A 6,873-nucleotide genomic window follows, 5' to 3' on the forward strand; every position below is an offset into this window, starting at 1 on the left:
TTGCAGTTCTTGTAAACCTGTGTTGTAGTAAGATGTGCACTAAACTCAGCAGTTAACAGAAAAGAGAGTTGCTTGCAGTTGCTTCAGTTTTGCAGTTGATGGCCCTCATAACACCAGTTATGTTCTTCAGAATATATGTCTTAGCTACTCCTCCTTCCTCAATGCTGCTTCATGGTGGTCACTTCAAACAGAAATGGAGAAACAAGGCACAGTGAAATACTCAGCTGCGTTTTTTCAGTAGGGCTGCTCTTTAGAGCCAAAGTTGCATGTCCATAGAAAGCACTGAACTAATGGAGTGCATCACTTCTTCATTGCCACACTGAAAATTTTAATAATAGTGGGCAGTACAGTAACTCAGAAGCATGGAGGTGTCATTTAAATTAAAAAATAGAATGGAAAAGGAAATTTTCAAAAAGGAGTAGCATCAACTTTGGAACTACAAGGAAAGAAAAGAAGCCTTACAACTGCAGAGTAATCAGGTGATTCTTAAACATATTTTTCATTGTGTGTGTGTGTATTATTGTGGGCTTCCTCCTCCCCCTCTTTTTTTTTTTTTAAAGCAACAAGGAGAAAAGAAAAAAAACCTTGAGAAAAATAAATAGGTTTGCAGTGACTTTTTTTTTTTTTTTAATAAAGAAATGTGTAGGACATCTCAGAAACATGTTGTATTGAGGGTGCACCTAGATTTATCCTCTGGTGCTCTCTAAGGTGCATGGTGCAAACCCCAGGAAGGAGTCTGGGTACAGCCAGCGTGCCCAGCCTCAGAAACTAAGGTGGTCTACCTGATCGAGCCATAGCCTCAGTTTTAAAGAAAAATTATCTTTATTATTTGTCTGTTTTAATAACAGCATAGTCTTAATCATGTACGCTGTATTGCAGTTTTGATTCTGCATCTCAACACAAACAAGTAATTTCCATACTAATGGTCAGAACAGAAATATTACTAGTCATATGCAGTTTGTTTAGCTGATTCCACCTTCCTTATGCATGTAAACAAAACCAATGACCTATGCAATATATCAGAGAATTTTTAACACTGTGTAGCTGGCTGGTTCCTGCTTTATCAGCTGACAAGATGTGATGCCCTGAAAAATCAGTGTCTGTTCTTTACAGAAAGATAGAAGTACAGTCAATTGGAGAAACCTAAGACACTGCACATGCTAAGTCTTATTTGTGGTGATTTGACTGTGTACATCAGAAATGAACCAAACTGCTTCAGAGTAAGAGGAAAGTGAAGACATTGCAGGGGAGACAGGTTATTATGTGGAAACAGGCAAGGAATGCAAGAAGTGAAAAATTACTTCTGCCTTGCCATGAAATATGGACCTCAGTAATGATGCTGATGTTGTGCCATAAAACTTGAGAGTAAGGCAAAGTCAGGGAAGGTTACAGAGTGCTGTACCACTAACTTACCAAACAAGTCAACTGCCAATTACACCTGACTCTTCAGCATAATTCACCACTGGTACAAAATGAAATGGAAGCCACCAAGGGCCTCACACAGGAATCCATTAGCAAACACTTATAAATAATTTGTCCTATAGCAGTCAAAGGCTTATGTTTTGGAGCTGCTGTCTTGATAAACCATGCATCACTGCTCTTTCCAGAGTACAACAGCAAATGAGCAGTTGTCTCTTCAAGCAAGAAAACAAAAAAACTTGGCAAGGGAAAGGGAAGATTTACTAAGGGGATATCTAAAATTAAAAACTACAAACTGTCTGTAGTTTTTAAGCATATCATTCATTCATCAGAAATCCCAGTGTACTAGAAAGCTAAATGCAGTTTTAGCATGTGGAAGAGCATACTTGTATGGAAAAAGAAAAAATACTGGCAAAGGATTGGAGTATGATTTGGCAAACTCTCCAACTCTGCCAGGTAATGAAAGTCTCAGTGAGGTGAGGCTATGTCCCAGAATACAAAAGAAAGTGGTGTAAGTCACTGTAATTAGCAGTCAAAAGCTCTGATTTTGATTCCAGGTGGACACAGCTCCCTTAGCTTTGGCAGAAAATTATGTGGAAGAAGGATCTCTAAATCCAACTGGGAAAGAACTGAGGTATTTCCAGTCTGTTGCTGCTCCCATGAAACTTGAGCAATGAAACTAGCAGAATGTCACTAAACCATCAAACCTTACATTAAAGATCATAAAAGCAAGAGAGACAATCAATAAATAACACTGTGGAAATTGTATTCCCCAATCTAATCCACTCGTTTTAATTTCAGTTTTAATAGTGGTTTCTCTGGACTGAGAATAAAAGTACATCTAAAAATGTATTACTGGAGGGACGTATGTATGCATAAAGTGCTATAAACAGTCTTGCAGCAGGAGGCTTCTGTAGTTATTGATCCAATGGTAATTCAGCCTGGAAGAAAGCCATCCCAGTTCAAAGCCCAGGTTGTGTGTCATTTGTGTCTTCTGTAGGTTTTCCAAAGAGAGGGATGGATGCCGACAAGCTTCTGCTGAGTGTAACTTGAGCCAGGTAGGGCTTTGCAAGCCACTCAGGCAAGTGTCCAAGTTTTCAGGGCAAATCCAGAAGTTAAAAAGCTTTATCATGACAAATGAGTGGAGACATAAAAATCTAGTGATTGCATGGCTGGAGCAGTGTAATTCTATATTAAGAGGCAGTTTAGGTATGATTTAGCAGCATATAGGCTCCATGCTGAGTCTTGGCACAGGGATGAACCACATTTTAGTAATCTAACTGAAGGATAATTTTTAAGCAAAAGCCTGTTCCTTGGCATCACAGCTCATTTTATCATTTTACCTTGCTTAGACATGTCCATTGAACATGACATCACCCCTGAGTGTTTCACCTGCTGATACTGCTGAAAACTAAAGATCTTTGGTACAAACAGGACTGAGCCAGAGGCTGTATCTGTCAGGTGTCTGGTGGTGGACAGGCATCTGCTAACTGAACTGGGTCACCCTCTCACCCACATGCTGCGGACTGAGAAAGAGAAAAATCAGCAAAAAGCTATCACTAACATCGGCCTGTGTAGGCACTAAGGCATTCACATGTGGATAACTGTTCCAGTGCCTGAAGGGGGATACTGGAATACTTTGTGGCTTTGTAGTTACATTGGAGCCATTTCTTCCACTGCTGTAACACAGACACTAAAGCACCCAGACAGCCAACAGATAAAGTTGTATCAGGTCATGGTGCAGGTTTACTTTAGACCTGGGATTACAGACTCTTCTGCCAAGCGATGGCTTTTGGGTGTATGCTCCCAGGCTGCCTCCTTGTATATCGTAACATGCTGACAGTCAAGTCATGGATCCAACTCCAGCCACTGTGCAAATGCAGTTCATGCAGACATTCTTTTTCAAAAATTGTTTTTCAAAATCAAAGATGAGAGACAGGTGGCCTCTCTTTAACACCAGAAGGCTTGTGATGAGTCAAGTCTGCTAGATTTTCAGATCCATCAGGGAGCATATAGCTGCAAAAGTCAGCGGTGGGCCATGTGAGTGGGAGCTAGGATCCTGAGGGAAACACTGAGGAAGCAGAATTTTTAGTTAAAAGAGAAAAAAAGCTGCTTCGTGGAGATTGTAGGCCATGGTGGCCAGTGGATCGACACTGTGCTGATACTATACCTAAGTTTCACATCAGCAACTTTCTTCTTTCTGATTTGTTACCACCTAAAAATATTTCCCCATGGAAGTGCAGAACCCTGAATGGTAAATTAACATTTAATACAAAATGTAAACTTAACATTTAGTGACTGGGCTTTTTTTTCTTCTCACTTAGAAAAATTTCACAGGCTCCCCAGTGTCTTTAGAAGTACTGCATGTAGCCTAATGAATGAAAATGAGCCCCGACAGACACCTAAGGAAAACCTGCCTCATCCCATACAACTGCCCACAACCCTGCATGCTACTCCAAGATCCTTTGGGGAGCAGAACAATGAGGTCTCTCCCCAAAGAAAAGCATGGGAGATTCACTGCCCGAATCGGTCCAGGGACTGCTGGAAAAGGCAATAGGTGCAGAGCCACACAGGTCTCACTCCCCAATGCCTGGTCCAGTCCCCTAACACCATCTGAGCAGACCACACCTCTCATGCATTTTTAAATTTACTCCTCTTCACACAGCACACTCGGTCATGAGCTACTAAAGCACAGCTATAGCAGGCTGTGAGGCAGCTCACGCATTTCTAATTGTGGGAGCGGTGATGCAGACGTGTCAAGAGTGACACAGCTCTAGTGGAGCCTATTTGGAAGCATGGAGGTGGGATGATGAATCTCTGGAGGTCCTTTCCCAGACGGTGATCGTGAGCTGATATTTAGGAATGGGATTTGACAGCCCAGCACTGAAAGAGGGAAAAGTAGGAAAGAGATTTTCAACAGCAATGCAATAGAAAAGTGGACACAAGGGCAGGTGCGTACAGTGTGAAGGTCTGGGACAGAATGGGCTCGTCTCTGTCAGCTGAGCCGTACCCCATGAGCGATGCGGGGCCCCGGCTGCGGGTGCTGCGCCTGGGGTGGCCCGTGCTGCCCAGTGGGTGGCATTGCCTGCCGCTGCATGCAGCCCTCCCGCGGTCACGGCCTGGTGAGCCACCGAATTCCCCCTAGCTGCAGCTCGTCCGCTGAAATCTGTTCGTTAGGTCTGCGTTGAAAGTCTTCTAGGCGATGCACAGCAAGAGCATAGGAGAAAACTGCCCTCCCTTTCACATCTTTTGAGATGTTTTCTTGGGTGGAAAATGGGTGGTCAACAACCTCTGTTGAGGTGAAGTCCCTTGCTCCAGGCAGAGAAGAGTTACCCCGGGCTGTCACAGGCATGTATAAAGGGGGTGGATCTGAAGCCATGGGAAGAGAAGTCTCACTACACAGGGAGAAGCAAATAGATGATAGTTATGTTCCAGTTCCAGAGCCAGACTAGCAGATCATGCATCCTGGTACCTGCTGAAAGGCTGCAAGCTGGGCTCCCTCTCCCTCAGTCCCACATGAAGTCAAGTTATTTTGGCCACTGCCTTTATGCATGGGAGGTTATGCTCTCCTAACTTTACTCCAGCTCTACCTGGAAACTACTGCCAGCTTAATATAATGCAATTTCTCTCTATACTTAGGGTAACATTGTTGGTGGTGGCTCTTCCTTCCCACAACGCAGCAGTGCACAGCCATTCTGGCCTGGTTTGTGACAGTGCTGTTTGACTTCAAGCCAAGATGATAGGGCACATAAGGCCTGGATCATACATGGATTTTTTGAATACAGCACGTGGGTCTCATGATCATTGCAAAAGGCAGCGTGAGGAAGTACCAGAGCAGGGAACTACACTGAGGGTTGTAGTGTGAAGCAAAGACACAGAAGGATCTGGCACTCCTTACTGGGGTCTCACTGACATTTTTTTCCTGGCTCACATCTATTCACTTTTCTGCCCATGTCTCAGCGTGGAAGCATTTATTTTGTAAACAAAACAGAAAGAAGTTTCAGACTGTCATTCCCTTGAGTGAAGGCAAGTGCATACAGTGACAGCTTCAGGCTGTGTGTGAAGGCAGTCCCTTTAGGAAAGAGAGTTTGACAAGTCTCTTGTCTGCTTCTTTAATGTAGAATCAAGGTAAGGTTGGTAAACAAGGATTGCACGACATTGAAAATAAAGATTTCAGCCTACAAAATAAAAGAGGCTGATCAAGGTCTCTCCTTGGCATTCCTCCTGCTACATGGGAAGGAGCTCAGCAACATCCTCAGCAGTGCAGGAGCCGGGTCTCTCACTCTGTTCTTCATATCACTTTCTCTTTTGGGGTTTATAGATGCAGAATTTTATATTGTCCCTTTTAGGAGGGAGGTGTGAAACACCTAGGCCTATTGCAACTGTCTGGCATTAAATTTGTGCAGGAATACACAGAACATTATTGCAGAGAGCAGGAGAACTAAATTAATTCCTAATCAAGAGAGTAAAATTACTGCAAGGTAATGAATAACCCTGAGACATTAATACTTTTGCAAAACTGTCATACTGCAAAAGGATCACTGTTCACTGAACTTTTCAGTGTAAAGAAGGATGAAAAATGCTGTGCATAATCAGCTAGCTTGAAAGACATTTTAGAAACAGAAAATGTGATAGTGTTTATTGTTTTCCATACTCCAGTTTTACACACTTTTACGTAATTAATACACAGCTGCCAATGTTGCCTCTTCTTGTATATGATGCATTTTTCAAATTAGACCAAAGTACAAACCGTGCTGGTCTTAGTAATACTACAACAAAGATGTTTCTCTTGTTTAGGAGGTGCAAGCACCAGAATTAATCAGGGGTGACGCATGAGCGGTTTTGATACCAGTTCTGCTCACACCCGTCACTTGCAGCAACCACACAAAGGTTGCTGTGCGTTGTTCCATCACAAACATCAGGGAGCACCAGAACTCACCAGCTGTGGAAGGGTCCAGCACCCCTACCCTTTTTTTGAGTTCAGGCAGTGAGATCAGCTATGTGCATTTGGTAACTGTTATGCTGGGAGCAGCTGAAACATGTTCTGATTCATGACCTGTATTCAGGCTGTAAGAGGACCTCAGACTTTCCAACTGTTGTGACTGATCTAACATCAGCCCCTGCTGGGTTTTTGGCCTGCCAGAAACCTCCTGAGCCAGTAAATCCATGTTTCAGTGGCTCTGGTGCCTGAGGAGCTGCCAGGCAAGGCAGGGCTGGCAAAGCTCAGAGCCCCCTGGATGCCCACACTTGCTCACTCCAGAGGAGCTGTAATTACTTAGCCTAGAGGGAAAAGAAAGGCAGCAAGAGTACTGACATTTCTGGGCAGGGAGAATGGGCTAGTCTTCACAGCAATCCATATCGGAACTGCCTCCCTCCTTTCCTTTCCCAACCACTCTAGCTGTTTAGCTCCCAAAGGCTACCTCCATAAACAAAAATATGGGGGACCAGACCCTC

Source organism: Athene cunicularia (genome assembly GCF_003259725.1).
Source record: "Athene cunicularia isolate RWA chromosome 1 unlocalized genomic scaffold, athCun1 chr1_part1, whole genome shotgun sequence".
NCBI classification, from domain to species: domain Eukaryota; kingdom Metazoa; phylum Chordata; class Aves; order Strigiformes; family Strigidae; genus Athene; species Athene cunicularia.